We start from the raw sequence: 24,853 nt of genomic DNA on the forward strand, positions 1-24,853 counted from the left end.
TCAACTCTGGGGTAAAGGAAGCATCTGCAGACCCTCTCGAGAGACACGAGTAGAGGATGGGTGAGAAAGTCTTGCTCAATAAATCCAATTGAGCATTTCAAGTAGTGTAAATCTTTGTATAGTAAAGAAGTTCTGGCATTTCAGTTTATTTCAGTGTAAGCACCTGGGACCCCACTACAGACAGAGCCCACTCCCAGCCACTTAAGATGACACATCACAGGAACACAAAATCTCATTTTAGTGTCAGGATATTAAAACACTTAGTCCAATGAAGCATTTGATTCCTTTCACCTTGATCCCACATCCTCAGATATCATTCCAATTCATACTTTCCAGGTTTATGTTGCTATAAATTGGTAACATCTTGCAATTCCTTTGGACACATAACATATAGCTTTTTCTTAAGGGTCACAATGTGTAACTGATCCCTTAGGAACTTCTAGAAGTTGGATATGATTTTAGGTGTACATTCAATGAGAAGTAGTATGTGGGAAGTGGGAGTGAAATTTAAACAAGTTCAGCTATCCCCCACAGTGCAACAAACTCATGGAAAAACATTCTTCAGGTAAAGTGAAATCTACCTCCTCAGACAGGGGTAGAAGGGCTACTTCTGCTGGCAAAGAAGGTTGGTTGGATTTAGGAGTCCAAGTTCCTCAGTTTCATCAGAATCTGCTCAATATCTTAATCCCAATTTTCAGAAGCCCACTCCTTTCTGCTGATTGTCCTGACATTAGAGAATCTGTGAAGTTATAGATTCAAGGTGCCCTATAATTTAGCCATCTACAGAATCAAATTTTAGTTGGCAGAAAGCACAGATGTTTTGTTCCCTTATCTGATCCCTAAACTGGGTATTTAAATTTCTAAGCACATCATTTCATTTCCCTAGTTTCTTGAAACACTTAGGCATATAAAACCAACCCCATTATAATTCTAATCTTTACTAAAATAGTCTATGACAATAAGTACTTTGCCTTTTTAAATAACTTGATTATAGATGATGATATAAGAAATTATTTTGTCAGTTTATACTATGGGCTACCAGTGTCTCCTTTTCCACTAGCAATGAGGTGCTTCATGCCTTTAAATGTTTAGTCAAATTAAATAGGTAATTCCAGGTCCCAGCTTTAAGATTTGTTTGCAAAACTTAACTGCTTTTTTGTACCAATACATGAAGTGGTCACATTTCAATCAGAAAAACAAAAGTACTGTGAGTGCAATGGAATAACGAATTAATTATAGAAATTCAGCTTTGCATTATTGTAGGAGAAATTAGAGAATCAAAAGTCCAAACGCAGGAGTTGAAGAATCAGAGATAAATCACTATCCAGGCTTGGAGCATCTGAACAAATCAGAGCTTGCAGGAAAATTTGGAAACTGTGTGTGTCTAGCTTTTGGAAGAGTTCCATGAAATTTGATGGTGTAAGTCTATGAAAGGCTGCTGACTCTGTGGCTATAGTCTCTCCGAAGGAGAGCAAGGCAGTTGCTGCTGCTGAGTAGGACCAGCAGCAGGAAGAGGAGCTACATGCAGAGTGAGGAAGAGAGAAGACATTCTGGAAACTGCCTGTAATTCTGCATTCGTCTCCTATAACATTTAACCAATGACAATCTTCAGAGTGTAACATAATCTTATGCAACTTCACTTTTGGCTATTTCTAACTTGGATCGTACCTAGCAAAGTTGATTCCAGGAAATATAGTTTCCAATATAATCATGATAAAAATACCACAATCCAGCATACAACACAATGTATCCCTTTTACAAGAAAAGAAGTCTATACAATGGTTTAAAAAGTGGTATCTTGTATAGGACTACAGAGGGTTGGATATCACTCTTTTACTTAGTAAGCATGTAATTGTGGACATGCATGAAGACCTCCATTGCTCAGTTTCCTTATCTGAAAAGCAGGGATGAAGATAAAATCTGCTAAGGCTTGTATTTTCAGTTCTCTCACATAAACTGCTTCAAAGTAATCAGTACCATCCGCACAAGTGAAAAGCTGAACAAACTGAAAATCAACTACTTTTCTTAGCTCCGTCAAAGAATTGAGGTATTAGGGCAAACTAGCACTCTGATATCTGAAGAAACTTATAAAGAATGATCCCCCCTCCCAAGCACCTTGCTATCAACACATCAATAGGCCATTTGTTATTACTAGTTAATAACTCTCAGGCCTCTGAGCCCAAGCCAAGCCATCACATCCCCTGTGACTTGCACTTATACGCCCAGATGGCCTGAAGTAACTGAAGAATCACAAAAGAAGTGAATATGCCCTGCCCCATCTTAACTGATGATATTCCACTACAAAAGAAGTGAAAATAGCTGGTCCTTGCCTTAAGTGATGACATTACCTTGTGAAAGTCCTTTTCCTGGCTCATCCTGGCTCTAAGAGCTCCCCAACCCTCACTCCTGCCCACCAGAGAACAAACCCCCTTTGACTGTAATTTTCCTTTACCTATCCAAATCTTATAAAACAGCCCCACCCCATCTCCCTTCACTGACTCTCTTTTCGGACTCAGCCCACCTGCTCCCAGGTGATTAAAAGCTTTTATTGCTCACACAAAGCCTGTTTGGTGGTCTCTTCACACAGACACGCATGAAATTTGGTGCCGTTACTCAGATCAGGGGACCTCCCTTGGGAGATCAATCCCCTGTCCTCCTGCTCTTTGCTCCGTGAGAAAGATCCACCTACGACCTCAGGTCCTCAGACCAACCAGCCCAAGAAACATCTCACCAATTTCAAATCCAGTAAGCGGCCTCTTTTCACTCTCTTCTCCAACTTCCCTCACTATCCCTCAACCTTTTTCTCCTTTCAATCTTGGCACCACACTTCAATCTCTCCCTTCTTTTAATTTCAATTCCTTTCATTTTCTGGTAGAAAATGTGGACCCAAAACTCTGGCACCGGTCACGGACTGGGAAGGCAGCCTTCCCTTGGTGTTTAATCATTGCAGGGACGCCTCTCTGATTATTCACCCACGTTTCAGAGGTGTCAGACCACGCAGGGACGCCTGCCTTAGTCCTTCACCCTTAGCAGCAAGTCCTGCTTTTCTGGGGGAAGGGCAAGTACCCCAACCCCTTCTCTCCTTGTCTCTACCCCTTCTCCGCCTTTCTGGGGGGCAAGAAACCCCCAACCCCTTCTCCTTCACTCTTAGCACAAGTCCCGCTTTTGTAGGGGAAGGGCAAGTACCTCAAACTTGTATCTCTGTGCCCCTATCCCTTATTTCTGTGCCCCAACCTTATATCTCTGTGCCCCAATCCCTTAACATGCCCAGACCTCTTATCTCTGCACCCTAATCCCTTATTTCTGTGCCCCGACCTTTTATCTCTGCACCCCAACCCCTTATTTCCATGAACCGACCCCTTTCCTGCTTTTCTGGAGGGTAAGAACCCCCGAACCCCTTCCCTCCGTGTCTCTACTCTCTCTTTTCTCTGGGTTTCCGTCCTTCACTATGGGCAACATTCCACCCTCCATTCCTCCTTCTTCTCCCTTAGCCTGTGTCCTCAAAAACTTAAAACCTCTTCAACTCACATCTGACCTAAAACCTAAATGCCTTATTTTCTTCTGCAATGCCGCTTGACCCCAATACAAACTCAACAGTAGTTCCAAATAGCCAGAAAATAGCACTTTCAATTTTTCCATCCTGCAAGATCTAAATAATTCTTGTCATAAAATAGGCAAACAGTCTGAGGTGCCTGACATCCAGGCATTCTTTTACACATCGGTCCCTACCTAGTCTCTGTGCCCAGTGCAGCTCATCCCAAATCTTCCTTCTTTCCCTCTCGCCTGTCCCCTCAGTCCCAACCTCAAGCATTGCTGAGTCCTTCTAATTTTCCTTTTCTACAGACCCCTCTGAAACCTCCCCTCCTCCCCAGGCTGCTCCTCACCAGGCCAATCTAGGTCCCAATTCTTCCTCAGCCTCCGCTCCTCCACTCTATAATCTTTTTATCACCTCCCATCCTCACACCCGGTCCAGTTTATAGTTTCATTCCGTGAGTAGCCCTCCTCAACCTGCCCAGCAATTTCCTCTTAAAAAGGTGGCTGAAGCTAAAGGCATAGTCAAGGTTAATGCTCCTTTTCCTTTATCAGAGCTCTCCCAAATCAGTGAGCATTTAGGCTCTTTCATCAAATATGAAAAACCCAGCCTAGTTCATGGCTTGTTCAGCAGCAACCCTGAGACGCTTTACAGCCCTAGACCCTAAAAGGTCAAAAGGCCATCTTATTCTCAATATACATTTTATTACTCAATCCACTCCTGACATTAAATAAAACTCCAAAAATTAAATTCTGGCCCTCAAACCCCATAACAGGACTTAATTAACCTCGCCTGCAAGGTGTACAATAGTAGAGTAGAAGCAGCCAAGTAGCAATGTTGTTTCTGAGTTGCAATTACTTGCCTCCACTCTGAGACAAACCCCAGCCACATCTCCAGCACACAAGAACTTCAAACGCCTCAACCGCAGCTGCCAGGGGTTCCTCCAGAACCTCCTCCTGCAGGAGCTTGCTACAAGTGCTGGAAATCTGGCCACTGGGCCAAGGAATGCCCACAGCCCAGGATTCCTCCTAAGCCGTATCCCATCTGTGTGGGACCCCACTGAAAATCAGACTGTTCAACTCACCTGGCAGCCATTCCCAGCGTCCCTGGAACTCTGGCCCAAGGCTCTCTGACTCCTTCCCAGATCTTCTCGGCTTAGCAGCTGAAGACTGACACTGCGTGATCTCCTCGGAAGCCTACGGGACCATCACAGACACTCTAGGTAACTCTCACAGTGGAGGATAAGTCCATCCCCTTCTTAGTCAATAAAGAGGCTACCCACTCCACATTACCTTCTTTTCAAGGGCCTGTTTCCCTTGCCTCCATAACTGTTGTGGGTATTGACAGCCAGGCTTCTAAACCTCTTAAAACTCCCCAACTCTAGTGCCAACTTAGACAATACTCTTTTAAGCACTCCTTTTAATTATCCCCACCTGCCCAGTTCCCTTATGAGGCTGAGACACTTTAACTAAATTATCTGCTTTCCTGACTAGTCCTGGACTACAGCTACATCTCATTGCTGCCCTTCTTCCCAATCCAAAGCCTCCTTTGCGTCCTCCTCTTGTATCCCCCAACCTTAAACCACAAGTATAAGATACCTCTACTCCCTCCTTGGCGACTGGTCATGCACCCCTTACTATCTCATTAAAACCTAATCACCCTTACTCCGCTCAATGCCAAGATCCCATCCCACAGCACGCTTTAAAAGGATTCAAGCCTGTTATCACTAGCCTGCTACAGCATGGTCTTTTAAAACCTATAAACTCTCCTTACAATTCCCCCATTGTAACTGTCCTAGAACCAGACAAGCCTTACAGGTTAGTTCAGGATCTGCACCTTATCAACCAATTTGTTTTGCCTATCCACTCTGTGGTGCCAAACCCATATACTCTCCTATCCTCAATACCTCCCTCTACAACCCATTATTCTGTTCTGGATCTCAAACATGCTTTCTTTACTATTCCTTTGCACCCTTCCTCCCAGCCTCTCTTCGCTTTCACTTAGACTGACCCTGACACCCATTAGGCTCAGCAAATAACCTGGGCCGTACTGCCACGAGGCTTCACAGACAGCCCCCATTACTTCAGTCAAGCCCAAATTTCTTCCTCATCTGTTACCTATCTCGGTATAATTCTCATAAAAACACACGTGCTTTCCCTGCTGAGCGTGTCTGATTAATCTCCCAAACCTCAATCCCTTACAAAACAACAACTCCTTTCCTTCCTAGGCATGGTTAGTGCAGTCAGAATTCTTCCACAAGAGCCAGGACCGCACCCTGTAGCCTTTCTGTGCAATCAACTTGACCTTACTGTTTTAGCCTAGCCCTCATGTCTGCATGCAGTGGATGCTGCTGCTTTAATACTTATAGAGTCCCTCAAAATCACAAACTATGCTAAACTCACTCTCTACGTTTCTCGTAACTTCCAAAATCTATTTTCTTCCTCACACCTGATGCATATACTGTCTGGTCCCCGGCTCCTTCAGCTGTACTCACTCTTCATTAAGTTCCCACAATTACCGTTGTTCCTGGCCCAGACTTCAATCCCACCTCCCACATTATTCCTGATACCACACCTGACCCCCATGACTGTATCTCTCTGATCCACCTGACATTCACCCCATTTCCCCATATTTCCTTCTTTCCTGTTCCTCACCCTGATCACGCTTGATTTATTGATGGCAGTTCCACCAGGCCTAACCGCCACACACCAGCAAAGGCAGGCTATGCTATAGTACAAGCCACTAGCCCGCCTCTTAGAACTTCTCATCTCCTTTCCATCATGGAAATCTATCCTCAAGGAAATAACTTCTCAGTGTTCCATTTGCTATTCTACTACTCCTCAGGGATTATTCAGGCCCCCTCCCTTCCCTACACATCAAGCTCGAGGATTTGCCCCCACCCAGGACTGGCAAATTAGCTTTACTCAACATGCCCCGAGTCACATAACTAAAATACCTCTTAGTCTAGGTAGACACTTTCACTGGATAGGTAGAGTCCTTTCCTAAAGGGTCTGAGAAGGCCACCGCAGTCATTTCTTCCCTTCTGTCAGACATAATTCCTCAGGTTAGCCTTCCCACCTCTATACAGTCTGATAACGGACCAGCCTTTACTAGTCAAATCACCCAAGCAGTTTCTCAGGCTCTTAGTATTCAGTGGAACTTTCATATCCCTTACCATCCTCAATCTTCAGGAAAGGTAGAACGGACTAATGGTCTTCTAAAAACACACCTCACCAAGCTCAGCCTCCAACTTAAAAAGGATTGGACAGTACTTTTACCTCTTGCCCTTCTCAGAATTAGAGCCTGTCCTCGAAATGCTACAGGGTACAGTCCATTTGAACTTTTATATGGACGCACTTTCTTGCTTGGCCCCAACGTCATCCCAGACACCAGCCCTCTAGGCGACTATCTTCCAGTCCTCCAACAGGCTAGACAGGAAATTCACGATGGACCAGACCCTACTTAGTCATCTGTAGTACCCCGACTGCCGTCTGCCTGCAGGATCCTCGCCACTGGGTTCACTGTTCCAGAATAAAGCTGTGTCCATCGGACAGCCAGCCTAATCCTTCCTCTTCCTCCTGGAAGTCGCAAGTACTCTCCCCTACTTCCCTTAAACTCACTCATATTTCTGAAGAACAGTAATAACCCTTATGAGTCTAATACATCCCTTCGTTCTATTAGGTCTATTCGTCCTTACCCTACTTTTTGCAACAGGGCTTTATGAAGTCACCCCCACCACTTAGACCGACCCTCAAAAAACTTGTCATCCCTACCATTTTCTGTCTAGTCACTCCTATTCTCCATTCTCAATTACTTATAAATGCCCTACTCTTGTTTACACTGCCGGTTTATACTGTTTCTTCAAGCCATCACAGCTGATATCTCTTGGGGATCCACTCTTAATTCCCTCTTAGAGTGGGTAGATGATCTTTGCTGGCAGGGCACCCTCCAATACTTCCACCCTGATGAAGTTCTATTCTTTAGTTTTATACTCACTCTTATTCTCATTCCCATTCTTATGCCACCCTTTACCTCTCCCCAGCTATCTCCACCACACTATCAACCTTACCCATTCTCTCCTAGCTGCTTCTAATCCCTCCTTCGTGAACAACTGCTGGCTTTGCGTTTCCCTTTCTTCCAGTGCCTACACAGCTGTCCCTGCCTTACAGACAGACTGGGCAACATCTCCTGTCCCCCTTACACCTCTGAACTTCCTTTAACAGCCCTCACTTTTAACCTCCTGAAGAACTCATTTACTTTCTAGACGGGTCCAGCAAGACTTCCCCAGACATTTCACATCAGCAAGCTGCCGCCCGCCTCTGCACTTATTTAAAAAACCTTTCTCCTTATATTAACTCTACTCCCCCCATATTTGGACCTCTCACAACACAAACTACCATTCCTGTGGCCGCTCCTTTATGTATCTCTTGGCAAAGACCCACTGGAATTCCCCTAGGTAATCTTTCACCTTCTCGATGTTCCTTTACTCTTCATCTCTGAAGCCCAACTACACACATCACTGAAACAAGTGGAGCCTTCCAGCTCCATATTACAGACAAGCCCTCCATTAATACTAACAAACTCAAAAACATTAGCAGTAATTATTGCTTAGGAAGACACTTCCCCTGTATTTCACTCCATCCTTGGCTACCTTCCCCTTGCTTGTCAGACTCTCCTTCCAGGCCCTCTTCTTGTTTACTTATACCCAGCCCCGAAAATAACAGTGAAAGATTGCTCGTAGATACTCAACGTTTTCTCATATACCATGAAAATTGAACCTCCTCCTCTACGCAGTTACCCCATCAGTCCCCATTACAACCTCTGACAGCTGCTGCCCTAGCTGGATCCCTAGGAGTCTGGGTACAAGACACCCCTTTCAGCACTCCTTCTCACCTTTTTACTTTGCATCTCCAGTTTTGCCTCGCACAAGGTCTCTTCTTCCTCTGTGGATCCTCTACCTAAATGTGTCTACCTGCTAATTAGACAGGCACATGCACACTAGTTTTCCTTAGCCCCAAAATTCAATTTGCAAATAGGACCAGAGAGCTCTCTGTTCCCCTCATGACACCAACATGACACAAAAGAGTTGTTCCACTAATTCCCTTGATGGTTGGTTTAGGACTTTCTGCCTCCACTATTGCTCTCGGTACTGGAATAGCAGGCATTTCAACCTCTGTCACGACCTCCCATAGCCTGTCTAATGACTTCTCTGCTAGCATCACAGACATATCACAAATTTTATCAGTCCTCCAGGCCCAAGTTGACTCTTTAGCTGCAGTTGTCCTCCAAAACTGCCGAGGCCTTGACTTACTCACTGCTGAAAAAGGAGGACTCTGTATATTCTTAAATGAAGGGTGTTGTTTTTACCTAAATCAATCTGGCCTGGTGTATGATAACATAAAAAAACTCAAGGATAGAGCCCAAAAACTTGCCAACCAAGCAAGTAATTACACTGAATCCCCTTGGGCACTCTCTAATTGGATGTCCTGGGTCCTCCCAAGTCTTAGTCCTTTAATACCCATTTTTCTCCTTCTTTTATTCAGACCTTGTATCTTCCGTTTAGTTTCTCAATTCATCCAAAACTGTATCCGGGCCATCACCAATCATTCATATGACAAATGTTTCTTCTAACAGCCCCACAATATCATCCCTTACCACAAGATCTCCTTTCAGCTTAATCTCTCCCACTCTAGGTTCCCACGCCACCCCAATCCCACTTGAAGCAGCCCTGAGAAACATCACCCATTCTCTCTCTCCATACCACCCCCTAAAAAATTTTCACCACCCTAACACTTCAACACTATTTTGTTTTATTTTTCTTATTAATATAAGAAGGCAGGAATGTCAGGCCTCTATGCCCAAGCCAAGCCATCACATCCCCTGTGACTTCCATGTATATACCCAGATGGCCTGAAGTAACTGAAGAATCACAAAAGAAGTGAATATGCCCTTCCCCACCTTAACTGATGACATTCCACCGCGAAAGAAGTGTAAATGGCCGGTCCTTGCCTTAATTGATGATATTCCACCACAAAAGAAGTGAAAATGGTTGGTCCTTGCCTTAAATGATGACATTACCTTGTGAAAGTCCTTTTCCTGGCTCATCCTGGCTCAAAAAGCTCCCCCACTGAGCACCTTGCGACCCCCACTTCTGCCCACCAGAGAACAAACCCCCTTTGACTGTAATTTTCCGTTACCTACCCAAATCTTATAAAGTGGCCCCACCCCTATCTCCCCTGACTCTCTTTTTGGACTCAGCCCACCTGCACCCAGGTGATTAAAACCTTTTATTGCTCACACAAAGCCTGTTTGGTAGTCTCTTCACACAGACATGCATGAAAATAACAATCTACTACTAGTAATAATATACCAGTAACAACTGTGATAATTTATATCATTACTAGGATTATAAAAGTGGCCAGGGATGTTGGTTCACAGCTGTAATCCCAGCACTTCGGGAGGCTGAGGCAGGCAGATCACTTGAGGTCAAGAGTTTGAAACCAGCATGGCCAACATAGTGAAATCTTTTCTTTACTAAAAATACAAAAATTAACCAGGCATGGTGGTGCATGCCTGTAATCCCAGCTACTTGGGAGGCTGAGGCAGGAGTATTTCTTGAGCCTGGGAGGTGGAAGCTGCACTGAGCCAAGGTCACACCACTGCACTCCAGCCTGGGTAATATAGCAAGACTCCATCTCAAACAAACAAACAAACAAACAAAAAAACAGTAGGTCACAATTGAAAGAGTGATAAGACTCTCTTTAATAAGGACTTTTCTATGACAGGCCCACAGCTAACAGCACACTGAATGGAGAAAATCTGAAAGCCTTTTCTGTAACTGAAACAAGACAAGGATTCTCACTTTCACCATTCCTATTCAACATAATATAAGAAGTCCTAGTGAGAGGAATCAGGCAAGAGAAAAAAATAAAAGGAAGGCAAATTAGAAAAGAGGAAGTCACATTGTCCCTCTTTGTAGAGGAGGTAATGTTATATATAGAAAAACCTAGACTCCAACAAAAAGCTCTTAGAACTGATGAGCAAAATCAATAAAGTTGCAGAGTACAAAATCAGCATACTAAAACCAGTAACATTTATAAACACCAATATAAAAACTAGCTGAAAAAAAGAGCAATCACATTTACAGTAAATACAAAAACTACAAAAAAAACCCTTAGAAAACAAAAAACCTATGAACACGTTTAACCAAAGAGGTGAAAGACCTCAACAAAAAAAGATCTACCAAACACTGATGGAAGAAATTAAAGAGGATACAGACAAATGGAAAGACATTAGTATTATTAAAATGATCGTACTACCCAAAACAATGCACAGATTCCATACCATAACTATCAAAACACCAAAGACATTCTCCAAAAAATGGAAAAAAAAAAAAATACAGGTTATATAGAACCACCAAAAGAGCCTGAATAACCAAAGCATTACTGAACAAAAAGAAAAAAGTGAGAGCATCACGTTACCTGACTTTAAAAATATACTACAAAGCTATCATAACCAAAACCGCATGGTAATGGTGTAAAAACAAACACATAGATCAATGAAATAAAATAGGGAACCCAGAAAAATTTCATGTACTTACAGCCAATTGATTTTTGAGGATACTCTCTTCAATAAATGGTGTTGGGAAAATTGGATATCCACATGCCAAAGAATGAAACTGAACACCTATTATTCGCCATATAAAAAATAAACTCAAAATTAAAGATTTAAATGTGAGACCTGAAGCTGTAAAACTAGCAGAAGAAAACACCAAAGAAATGCCAGGATATTGATCTAGGCAAAGATTTTACAACCCAAACCTTGAAAGAATAGGCCAAAAAAAAGGGACCATATTAAACTAAAAAGCTTTTGCACAGCAATAGAAACAATCAACAGAGTGAGGAGACAACCTATTGAATGTGAGAAAATGTTTGCCAACAATTCACCTGACCAGAGACAAACAACCAGACTATACAAGGAACTCAAAACAACTCAACAGCCAAAAAAAAAAAAAAAAAAAAATTGTCTTGTTAAAAAGTGGGCAAAGGATTTTAAGAGACATTTCTCAAAAGTAGGCATAAAAATGACAAACAGATATATGAAAAAATCCTCAACATCAGTAATCTTTAAGGAAATGCAAATCAAAACCACAATGAGCTACCATCTTATCCTAGATAGAATCAAAAAAAATATCAAATAAAATGACAAAAAATAACACATACTGGCAAAGATGTGGAGAAGGGGCAATTCTTACACACCGTCCATGGAAATGTAAATTGAACAGCCATTATATAAAAAAATAAAAAGTTTCTCCAAAAACTAAAAATAGAATTACCGTATCATCCAGCAATCTCACTACTTGGTATTTATACAAAGGAAAAAAAAATTCTATGTATCAGAGAAATGCCTGCACCCCATCTATTGAAGCACTATTCAAAATAGCCAAAATAAGGAATTAACCTAAGTGTCCATCAATGGATTACTGAATAAAATGTGGCATATATATATATATATATACACACACACACACACAAACACATATATACACACATACAATGAAATACTATTCAGTCAGTCATAAAGAATGAAATCTTGTCATTTGCAGCAATGTGGATGAAATTGGAGGTTATTATATTAAGCAAAATAAGCCAGGCATAAAAAGACAAACATCCAAGTTCTCACTTAAATGTGGGAGCTAAAAATATTTATCTCATGGAGGTAAAGAGTAGAATCATAATTATTAAAGGCTGGAAAGGATGCATAGAGTGTGGTGGGGAGTAAAGAGAGATTGGTTAATGGGTAAAAACATACAGTTAGAAGGAATAGGTTCTAGTGTTGGATAGCGGAATGGGGTAACTAGAGCTAACAGCAATGTATTGTGTTTTTCAAAAGAGCTAGAAAAGTTTTGAAATGTTCATAACACAGGTAAATGATAAATGTTTGAGGGGATGAATTTCCTAAATACTCTGATTTAATACTTTCACATTGTATGCACATATCAAAATGTCACACATGCCCCCAAATATGTATAAATATTATGTATCCATTAAAAAATTGACCCCAAAAAACACAAAAAAGAAGAAATAATTAAGGACAATAAAAAGAACAGGAGTGAAAACAATAAGGAACCTGAAGCTGCTGGCACCTACAGCTATAGGAAATATTAAACATATCCTAAGTCCTGTTAACCAGATTAAAATAAAACTTCAAACAAAATGTCTAATTGCCTTTGTCTCAATAGACAAAGCAAACATCAGAACTAGACTCAAACATGGTACTGATTTTGAAATTAACAGAGATTTTAAAATAACTATGGTTAATATGTTAAGGGCTCTAATAGAAAGTAGACAGCACACTAGGACAGGTGACTAATACAGGCAGAAAGATGAAAACTCTAAGAAGCATCAAAAAGAAATGCTAGAGGCCGGGCGCAGTGGCTCACACCTGTAATCCCAGCACTTTGGGAGGCTGAGGCGTGTGGATCACGAGGTCAGGAGATCAAGACCATCCTGGCTAACATAGTGAAACCCTGTCTCTACTAAAAATACAAAAAATTAGCCAGGCGTGGTGGCGGGCGCCTGTAGTCCCAGCTACTTGGGAGTCTGAGGCAGGAGAATGGCATGAACCTGGGAGGCAGAGCTTGCAGTGAGTCGAGATCGGGCCACTGCACTCCAGCCTGGGAGACAGAGTGAGACTCCGTCTATCTCAAAAAAAAAAAAAAAAAAAAAAAGAAATGCTAGAAACCAAAAACCCTGTAACAGGAATAAAGAATGCCTTTGATGGGCTGGTCAATATAATGGGCATGGCCAAAAAAAGAATCAGTGAGCTTGAAGATATGTCAATATAAACACTACAAATCAAAATGAAATAAGAAAAAATGAAAAGAATAAAAGATAGTATCTGAGACCTGTGAAAAAATAAAAAGTTGTAATATACACGTAATGATAATACCAGAAAGAGGAAGCAGAGAGGAACAGGAGTATTCACAGTAATGGTTGAGTATTATTCAAAATTAATTACAGATAACAACCCACAATTACATCCAGGAAGCTCAGAGAACACCAATCAGGATAAACACCAAAACATCTATATGTAGGCATATTATATTCACATTGCAGAATATGAGACAAAAGTCTTAAAAGAATTGAGAAGTAATAATTGAGAAACAAAACAAAAAGCTTTACCTATAGAAGAAGTGGATAAAAATTACACTGGACTTCTCACCAGTAATAATGCAGGCAAGAAGAAAATGAAGTGAAATATCTACAGAGTTGAAAGAAAGAAAATCAACCAACTAGAATTCTACATATAGTGAAATTATGCTACAAAAGTAAATGAGAAAGAGACTCCTTCAGACTCACAAAAGTTAAGAAAATATGTTGCCAGTAGACCTGCCTTGCAAAAAGTTTTTCAAAAAAAGTAGCTCAGAGCAAAAAAAATAGTGTTGTCATAAAATAGGATATGCATTTTAAAAAGGAAGAACAATGGAGAAGGAATAAGTGAAGGTAGAATGATGCCTTTTATGTTGTTTTTCTTAATTGATCTAATACATGACTGCTTATTTTAGATAAAAATAGCAAGAATGCTTTGGGAGATCATACCATATAGATAAGTAGAATGAATTACAGTAACAGTTTAAGAAATGGGAGAGAAAACTTGAGAATACTATGTTATAAAGTACATGTACTACCTATGAAGTGGTATAGTATTACTTGAAAGTAGACTTAGATTAGTTTTAAATGTATATGTAAAAATCTAGGGCATCCACTAAAAACAATGAAAAAGTCCACAGATGTTGCTAACATAATTTCATAAAATTTTATGAAGAGAGAAGGCAGAAAAAAGAGGAATAGTTATAAAATAGCAACAACATAAAATAAGTGTAATGGATAAAAAACAGCTACAAGCATGGTAGATATTTACCTAACTTTATCAATAATCACTTTAAATGTGAATGGACTAAAAATATCAAATGAAAGACAGAGAAAGTCAAAGTGGATTAAAAAAAAGTAAAAACATAAGACCAATGATATATCATCTAGAAGAAATCTAGTTTAGTAGAAAGACACAGATACATTAAAAGTAAAGGGATGACAAGATAAGTCATGTTAACACTAATCAAAAGAAAACTGGAGTAGCTATATTAATTTCAGGCATTACAGGCTTCAGGGCAAGGAAAATCATCAAGGATAATGAGAGGCATTACATAATGATAGAGAAGTTTATTCTCTATTATATGGGACTACAAAAAGAAATAGACAAATTCACTATTATTGCTGAAGAGTTCAACATAAATCTATCAGTAACTGAGAATTCCAACAGGCAGAAAATCATTAAGAACATAGTTTAACTGAACGATACATATCAATAAAGTGTATCTAATTAATGTTTATAGAGCATTTCACCCAATAAGAGCAGAATACATATTCTTCTCAAGTTCACATATTCACCAAAATAGACAACATTCTGCATCATAAAATATATCTTAACAAATTCAAAATGATAGAAATTATACAACATATGATTTAGAAAGATCACAGTAAAATTAAACTAGTTGAAAAATCCAATATGTTTTTTGGTTCAACAATACACTTTAAAATAACACATGGAACAAAGAATTTGCAAGACAAATTAAAGAGATATTGTTAATTAAATAAAAATATAAATATACTTTATCAAAATCTGTGAGGTACAGAAAAAGAAGCACTTAGAGGCAAATTTATAGCATTGAATACATATATTAGAAAACAAGAAATATTAAAATAAATAACCTAATCTTTCACATTAGGAAACTAGAGAAGAAGAGTAAATTTAGGACCAAAGCAAGCAGAAGAAAAGACCTATTAAAAATTAGAGTAGAAATCAATTAAATTGAAAACAAGGAATCAATAGAAAAATTAATCAAATTTTTTGAAAATTTTGTTTTTTGAAAAGACCAATAAAATTAAAAAACCCTAATCCAAAGTAGGGGTGGGGAGGAAGGAAAAGGAAGAAAGGGAAAGAGAGAGAGAGAGACAGAACATTAATAGTCTTAAAAATGAATGGGAGATCATCACTACTGATCTAATAAACATTAAATGATTAAGTTGATTAAAAAAGAAATATTGTAAGCTACTATATGCCCACAAATATAATAACTTACATTAAATAGGCCAGTTTCCTGAAAGACAAAAACTATGATACACACAAAAAATAGATTTTCTGAAGAGGCCTATATTTATTAAATAAATTTTATCAGTAGAAAACAACCCCCAAAAGAGCACTTGGTCTAGATGGTTTCACTGGTAAATTCTATCAGATATGTCAGAAAAAAATAATGACACTAACTCTCTCCACTTTTTTTAGAAGACAGGATCAGAGGGAATACTTCCTAAATCATTCTATGAAGGTACATTCCTCTAATGCCAAAACTATATTAAGACCTTACAAGAAAAGAAAACTGCATACCAATATCCTTCATGAACAGAGATGCAAAAAATGTTCAAAATTTGTTAGCAACTATATTCAACTGTGAATAAAAATAATTATACACCGGCCGGGCACGCCTGTAATCCCAGCACTTTGGGAGGCCGAGGTGGGTGGATCATGAGGTCAGGAGATCGAGACCATCCTGGCTAACACAGTGAAACCCCGTCTCTACTAAAAATACAAAAAAAATTAGCCAGGCGAGGTGGCGGGCACCTGTAGTCCCAGCTACTGGGGAGGCTGAGGCAGGAGAATGGCGTGAACCTGGGGGGCAGAGCCTGCGGTGAGCCAAGATCGCGCCACTGCACTCCAGCCTGGGCGACAGCGAGACTCTATCTCAAAAAAAAAATAAAAATAAATAAAAATAAAAATAATAATAATTATACACCATGACCAAGAGAAATTTATTTCAGGCATGCAAAAATGGTTCAACATTTGCAAATCAATTAATATAATTCATCACATCAACATAGTGAGAGGTGAAGCCAGCTGGACTTCCTGGGTGGAGTGGGGACTTGGAGAACCTTTCTGTCTAGCTAGAGGATTGTAAATGCATCAATCAGCACTCTGTGTCTAACTAAAGGATTGTAAATGCACCAATCAGCACTCTGTAAAAATGCACAAATCAGCACTTTGTGTCTAGCTAAAGGACTGTAAACACAGCAATTATCACTCTGTAAAAACACACCAATCAGTGCTCTGTGTCTAGCTAAACGACTGTAAATGCACCAATCAGTACTCTGTAAAAATGCACCAATCAGCACTCGGTGTCTAGCTAAAGGTTTGTAAACGCACCAGTCAGCACTCTGTAAAAGGAGTTTATGGGAGGGAGAATTAGTGGGAAAAGCACAGGGAATTTTTAGAACAATTAAATGATTCCATATGGCTCTGCAAGGTACAAACATAGCATTATGCATTTGTCAAAACCCATAAAACTATATAACACAAAGAGTGAGCCTTAGTGTAAACCACAAGTTTTAGTTTATAATGATGTATCATTATTACATTAGTTGTAACAAACACACCACATTAACGCAAGATGTTAATGGTAAAGTGAATGTGGGGGTTGGTATATGGGAACTCTGTCTACTATCTACTTAATTTTTCTGTAAATACAAACTGTTCTATGAAAAGATAAAGTTTTTAATAGAATTTAATTAAATGCTATTAATTTTTTAAAAAGAAGCTACTTCATAGAACTCTTGTATTAATATATATGTAGCATTTAGAATACTGCCTACTTACCACTCAATAAAAATTAACTTCATTATATTGGTTTCATGATTATTATTATTATTACATAATAGATATATTAACAGAGCTGTGTCTTCTGAAAAACATGGGTTTTTTTTTTTTCCTTTAATGCACTTGTAAATTTAGAACTTGAAAACTATAGAAAATGTCATTGCTTGCCCTAAGGAAAAATGTTTTCCTGTACAATTAAATAAAATGAGAAAATATCTTTCATGTTTAGTTACATAAACTGACAATTTACAAAAAGTTTCATTGTAGTAATTACTTTGTGCTACAACCACAAAGAAATATTTATTCAAAAATTACACTGTTTTATATATTACATTTTTACATTTGTTCATGTACTAAAAAAAGTCAGCGCAACCAAAACATTGCTATGTTTTAGAATAAATAACTTTGTAAAAGGTATTTTATATTAAGACATTTTTATCTATATGTATTTGTATTCTTTAAAAATCTAGAAGATGAAAGATTATGTTTTCTTCACTTTTAATTTAAAACAGTGAGGAAACAACTATCTGTTATTTAGAAATCATCTTTTTGATTTATTTTTCTGAATCTAAAATAGATATAGAATATCTTTATCTCCAGTAGTACTTTGGGAGACGTGAAAGATACATAATTTGTTAAGTGACAACAGAACTTTCAAAATAATCAGATGTAGCTACTTTTAAATGTTTCTGAAGTTGTCACTTTCCCTTTTCTGCTTTAAAATTTCAGAAAGTACTTGCTTGAAAGTGAAGAATCCATCATTTGGACAGTCTTCACTTCTATGCCAAAAAGGTTCATTTGCAACATCAGTACAACAGTTTAATTTGAGTAACTTATAAACTAATTATTTCAAGGAGAATATAGCAATCTGATTAATTACTTGATGGTAAGTAGACCAAATGTTTCACTGGGTCATTGAACCTTTCATTCTTGTTCATGCCACATAAGCAGTTCTTTGACATATAAAATTATTATTTTAAAACTTTTTTACTACAATGAAAAAGAATAGCCTACTGTCTTTTTATAGTGGACAGAAATATATCATTTTTAAACATATCTAGGAAGTCTTCTTTGAATAACACCTGTAGTATATAAAAATTGTTACAAAGATGGCTTCTATTTCATACGCTGAGATCATCCAGCTGTGTCCCTAGGGAGGAAGTGGCATACATAGCATGTAAATTTTGGAAATTGTTTATTTAATTTGTAATTATACTTTCTTCCTCTTATTTTATCAACTTTTTGTCTAAACCATTTAGTTAATCCAAAAGTCATAGACTGATTAGCAAAAATCACCAGAGGTATCTAGGCAGTAGAAGGAAATACAGTGCAATTTTAGACAACTCAATTATGTCCAAGCTTAAAGTGTTAAAAATATTATCTAAGCATAATTTTGGCAAATAGACTTAATCCTCTTAGAACTTTCGGAGGAGTAAAGCTTTTTTTGAAAGGTCAAGAGTTATTCTTGTGGGATGGTGATCTGTGGGACTTCCCCTTTGAATAGCTGACTGGTCCTATATAAAATCCTGGAGATGTTAGGAAAGTGAACATCCAAAGATTATCTCAAAACTTAGCAATCATAAAAACCTAAAGTCATTACTGTTCCTAAAGTCATTCTTGTTCTGGGTAACCCCAACTCTCCTCAGTCTCCTTAGCTTTAAGTGGAAGAAGAAGAGCTCCAAGGACTTTGTAGTCACTTGCAATTAGATCTATGCTGGGAGGAAGCATAGAGACTCCAGCCTGTGGAGTCTAAGAGATCTGTGCAAATCTTGGGTCTGCCACTCAGTGGTTGGATGTCCTTGCTGACATTTTTAGCTTTAGCGTCTTAGTAAAACATGTACAAAACGGAGACGGTATTCGAGTTCTCCAGAGAAGCAGAACCAATAGGATGTATATTTGTAGAGAGAGAGTTATTTATTTTATTTTATTTTATTTTTTGCAAGAGACATTAACTTTATTCTTTCATACTCCAACATAATTTCTACTTAGTTCCTCAATCTGCTTGTGGTGAAAACTTTTCAGTCAGTTCAGAGGGACCTCTGTCAAATCTTGCTTCATAGAGAATCAAATACCTAGGAATCCAGCTTACAAGGGATGTGAAGGACCTCTTCAAGGAGAACTACAAACCACTGCTCAATGAAATAAAAGAGGACACAAACAAATGGAAAAACATTCCATGCTTAAGGACAGGAAGAATCAATATCATGAAAATGGCCATACTGCCCAAGGTAATTTATAGATTCAATGCCATCCCCATCAAGCTACCAATGACTTTCTTCACAGAATTGGAAAAAACTACTTTAAAGTTCATACGGAACCAAAAAAGAGCCCACATTGCCAAGTCAATCCTAAGCCAAAAGAACAAAGCTGGAGGCATCATGCTACCTGACTTCAAACTACACTACAAGGCTACAGTAACCAAAACAGTATCGTACTGGTACCAAACTAGAGATATAGACCAATGGAACAGAACAGAGCCATCAGAAATAATACCACACATCGATAACCATCTAATCTTTGACAAACCTGACAAAAACAAGAAATGGGGAAACGATTCCCTATTTAATAAATGGTGCTGGGAAAACTGGCTAGCCATACGTAGAAAGCTGAAACTGGATCCCTTCCTTACACCTTATACAAAAATTCAAGATGGATTAAAGACTTACATGTTAGACCTAAAACCATAAAAACCCTAGAAGAAAACCTAGGCAATACCATTCAGGACATAGGCATGGGCAAGGACTTCATGTCTAAAACACCAAAAGCAATGGCAACAAGAGCCAAAATTGACAAATGGGATCTAATTAAGCTAAAGAGCTTCTGCACAGCAAAAGAAACTACCATGAGAGTGAACAGACAACCTACAAAATGGGAGAAAATTTTTGCAACCTACTCATCTGACAAAGGGCTAATATCCAGAATCTACAATGAACTCAAACAAATTTACAAGAAAAAAACAACCCCATCAACAAGTGGGCGAAGGATATGAACAGACACTTCTCAAACGAAGACATTTATGCAGCCAACAGACACATTAAAAAATGCTCATCATCACTGGCCATCAGAGAGATATTTATTTTAAGAAATTGTCTAATGCAGTTGGCAAGTTCAAAATTTGCAGGGCAGGCCAGCAGACTAGAGACTCAGGAAGAGTTAATGCCTCAGCTTCAGTCCAAAGACAGTCTGGAAGTGGAATTACCTCTTTCTTGGGGGAGGGGGCTTCTCAACTGATTGGATGATACGCATTCACATAACGAAGGGTAACCTGCTTACTCAAAGTGTACTTATTTAAATGTTAATCACATCAAAACCATACCCTCACAGCAACATCTAGATTAGTTGACCAAACATTTGAGCATCACCACCTAGCCAAGTTGACACATAAGATTAATCATCACAAGAATGAGAATATTAACAACATAAATCTCATTATATTCATGAGGATTAGATTAATGATGGTTATGTTATTAATATACTGTTGGGAACATAGTAGTTTCTCCATAAATGGTAGTTACTATTATTGTTGTTGTTACCATTATTAGGTATTTCTATACAATCCCTGAGTTTATAGCCATCATCACCTATAAGTTTCAAGGAAAATTATTAATTCATGGTGGTGCTTTGGATAAATGTTAATTTTTTGCTTTGATAAAAGTACTACCTGTTACATGGCTTTACAAAATCTCTTGACAAACATGCCAAGAAAATACTGCTTTATATGTGTCTAGAGCATAATAAATTTGTGAAGTCTAAAAAAAATTATGAGCAATGCTATATAACAATCAATGCCCAATAAAATTTTAAAGGGTGAAATAGATATCTCTGTTCTTTAACTAATGTAATATTGCATGAAAATTGTCAAGTTTTGCGTATTGAAAATTATATAAGTGAGAAGTGCTTTTGAAGATGAATGAAGTGTATTATGAAATTTCTTCATCCCTGAGGCCACATTATTAAAATTTCAATATACCACTGGGATAATGTGGTAAGTAGCAAGTTCCTACTACTCTCTTGCTGGGGAAAAAAAGGAAATCTTTGCTCAAAAAAGTCGAGGAAAAATATAATTGAAGAATACAATCATTTGATTAAGGAACCTAGAACCAAATTCACTTGGCAATTTAGGACCATTACTCTAACTCAGTTCTTCATAGATTAGAAGTTGGTTAAAGCAAGAGGTAGTGAGGCCTGGGGCAATTTTCTTTCAAACTTTTGGACTACAACATCCAGATCACTTTATAATATCAAACAATTTCATAGATACCTTTGAAAATAATTATCCTAAAAGAAATTTTAATTAATTATCATTAAAATATATTTATACAAGCAGAATATACACCTTATTTTCCTGGCAGATCTTAGCTGGTATGCAAATAGATTCACCAGCTACATGCCATAACTCCATAAGCCACCAGGAATTTGTGGCCTATAGGTTGGCAGTCACTCCTGTAGGGGAAAGACCAGGTAACTTCACAGAAAGAAAATTGGGTAATTGTCAGCCGGGATCATCTATGATACTGAGCAAGGACCTAGATTAAGATTGTAGAGTTTAGTTTGTACCGTGCTTAGGTTTCTTCAGTAATTTTCTAGGGTGCTCCCCTAATCAAGTATAGTAAAGCCCCCTTGAAAAAAATGAAGATGGCTCTTCCTTTGGTGTAAGAGTGATTCATAATCTAAAAGGGGATGCTATTTCATAAATTAGATTATTAGCTATAAAGAATTGAAACCTACCCAAAAGTCCCATAGAGTGTTCATTTTGATAAACACAGAAATGAACCTTTCTGGTCTTAAAGGTTGAAACTTATATTTGTTTTATCTGAGCTCCTTCCTCAGGAAAGAACCTTCAGGGCTCTCAAAAAAGTATTCAAGAAGGGAAACTCACCAGATCACTGCACCAGATAGGACCCCTCATTCTCATGATTGCTTCCTTGCCCCTCCCTAGTTCCTGCTTTCTTACACATTGTTACATTTCTCCCCGCTATATAAAGCCCTAGCTTTAGTCAGTGGGGGAGATAGATTTGAGACTGAGTTTCTAATTCCTCAGCTGCAGCACCCAATTAAATCCTTCTCTCTTGGCAATACTTAGTGTCTCAGTCATTGGCACTCTGTGCAGTGAGCAGCAGGACCTACACCAAACCCCTGGTGTTTTGGTAACAGAATTTTACCCTCTCTCTTTCTCTTTCTTTCTGTAATTCTAGAACTAAATGGAAGTTTTATCAGCTTTTTGGCATGTGTATATAGAAGAGGATACTTGTTAATTCATTTTATTCATGTAGACATTGCCCCACTGAACAGGTCCTTAAACACAGAAATACATCTATCCAAAATATTTTCATTATTTTTTAAGTTAATTATCAGAGTGATTCTTGTTTATACTAATATTTATAAACATACAAACAGTTTTACTGAGTTTAAAATCTTAACGTTTAGGTTTCTGCAGATGTCAATCACATACCCCAAGCATAAATACAAATATTTTTGAGGGAATGTGTGTATAGTTCAGAATAGTTCTGTAGCCAGGAACAAGCAGTTGGACACATATTTGTTTAGCTACATACGTGTAGCTAACAGTGAATGCTGTTGTAAACATGAAATCACTGGAAGGAAATAAGGAAACTCCCCCACCAGGAACATTATTCACTCTCTGGAGAGAGAACATCTTCAACTCATTGATAACAAAAAATGACTATGGATGAGGTGCTAACCTTTCAGATTTGGAGCTTAAGCTTTTGCTTTCCTCTCTCCTCTGCCTACCTTAGGTTGCATGATTGTGTACTTTAAATATACAACCCCTTTAATTTAAAGACCATTTAAAAAATATGTCCTGCATTTCTATTCTGAGTTGACAACTATAGCCTTTAGGCACAAAACCATCACATTACTTTTTATAAAAATATGTGTACATTATGTGATTTATGCATAAGGTAAAAAAAAAAAAGGAAAAGCAGGAAAAAAAACAAATAAGACTTAAGAGTGTTGTTTTTCTTATTTTTTTCTTAAATGTTCTCAGAAAAAAATTATCAGGATAACTCAAGGTTGGATTTTATGGCACTCTTTTGTGTTGGCTATTGAAAATTTCTTTTGGTATAGTTGTTGACTTTACCTCATTTTTTCTCTGCACTAAATATACATTAAGTAATTACAATAAAAGTTTACTAGATAAAAATCAAAGATAAGAAATTGAGTGAAATTTATGCCTCATATCATGTGATCTCAGGCAAGTTTCAAAGTCTCTAAATCTGAGTTTTCTTATCTATAAACTCTGTCCTTGCTACCTTACATCAAGAAAATCAAATTAGAAAACACTGTATCAACTACAAAGAACTGTAAAAATATAAGCTATTCTTGGAATTCTAACTGTGGTGAAGACTAGCAGAGTACTTTGGGATGCAAAGATACAGAAAATGTGTTCATCCCATCCAGTTTACAGCACAGTAAGAAAGGCCCATAAATTACCACAGTACCCACAGTACCAAGCTGTATGTGATGCACATCAAATGACCAGTAGAGGTGATTATGGGAGTAAAGGACTTCAGCAGAGAGAGATCACTTCTGTTTGACAAGCTTATGACAGCATTTATGGAAGATAATGATGTTAAACAACACTAAGTTCATCAACCAATATTTGAGTGCTACCATGCATGGGGTATGCTACTAAGAGATTTATATTGATTGTCTAATTTAATTATGAAACATTTAATTATTCTAGGACTACTTTCATTTCCACTTTACAAATAGGAAACAGATTCTGAAAGGAGAAGCAATTTACCAAGGTCACATAGTTAGTAAATAGTTGAGTTAGGATTGAAAACCAGGTGTGTTTGTCTTCAGAAATCATGATTCTTGTCATGTGATATTGTGTCCGGAATTAGTGGGTTCTTGGTCTCACTGACTTCAAGAATGAAGACACGGACAATCGCGGTGAGTGTTACAGCTCTTAAGGTGGCGCGTCTCGAGTTTGTTCCTTCTGATGTTCGGATGTGTTCGGAGTTTCTTCCTTCTGGTGGGTTCGTGGTCTCTCTGGCTCAGGAGTGAAGCTGCAAACTTTCGTGGTGAGTGTTACAGTTCTTAAGGTGGCGCGTCTGGAGTTGTTCGTTCCTCTCGGTGGGCTCGTGGTCTCGCTGGCTTCAGGTATGAAGCTGCAAACTTTCGTGGTGAGTGTTACAGTTCTTAAGGTGGCACGTCTGGAGTTGTACGTTCCTCCCGGTGGGCTCGTGGTCTCGCTGGCTTCAGGAGTGAAGCTGCAAACTTTCGTGGTGAGTGTTACAGTTCTTAAGGTGGCGCGTCTGGAGTTGTTCGTTCCTCCCGGTGGGCTCGTGGTCTCACTGGCTTCAGGAGTGAAGCTTCAGACCTTCGCGGTGAGTGTTACAACTCATAAAAGCAGTGTGGACCCAAAGAGTGAGCAGTAGCAAGATTTATTGCAAAGAGTGAAAGAACAAAGCCTCCACAGTGGGGAAGCGGCCCCGACCGGGTTGCCAGTGCTGGCTGGGGCAGCCTGCTTTTATTCTCTTATCTGGCCCCACCCACGTCCTGCTGATTGGTAGAGCCCAGCGGTCTGTTTTGACAGGGCACTGATTGGTGCGTTTACAATCCCTGAGCTAGACATAAAGGTTC

The sequence above is a fragment of the Hylobates moloch genome, unplaced genomic scaffold (genome assembly GCF_009828535.3).
Source record: "Hylobates moloch isolate HMO894 unplaced genomic scaffold, HMol_V3 SCAFFOLD_4, whole genome shotgun sequence".
In the NCBI taxonomy this organism is placed as follows: domain Eukaryota; kingdom Metazoa; phylum Chordata; class Mammalia; order Primates; family Hylobatidae; genus Hylobates; species Hylobates moloch.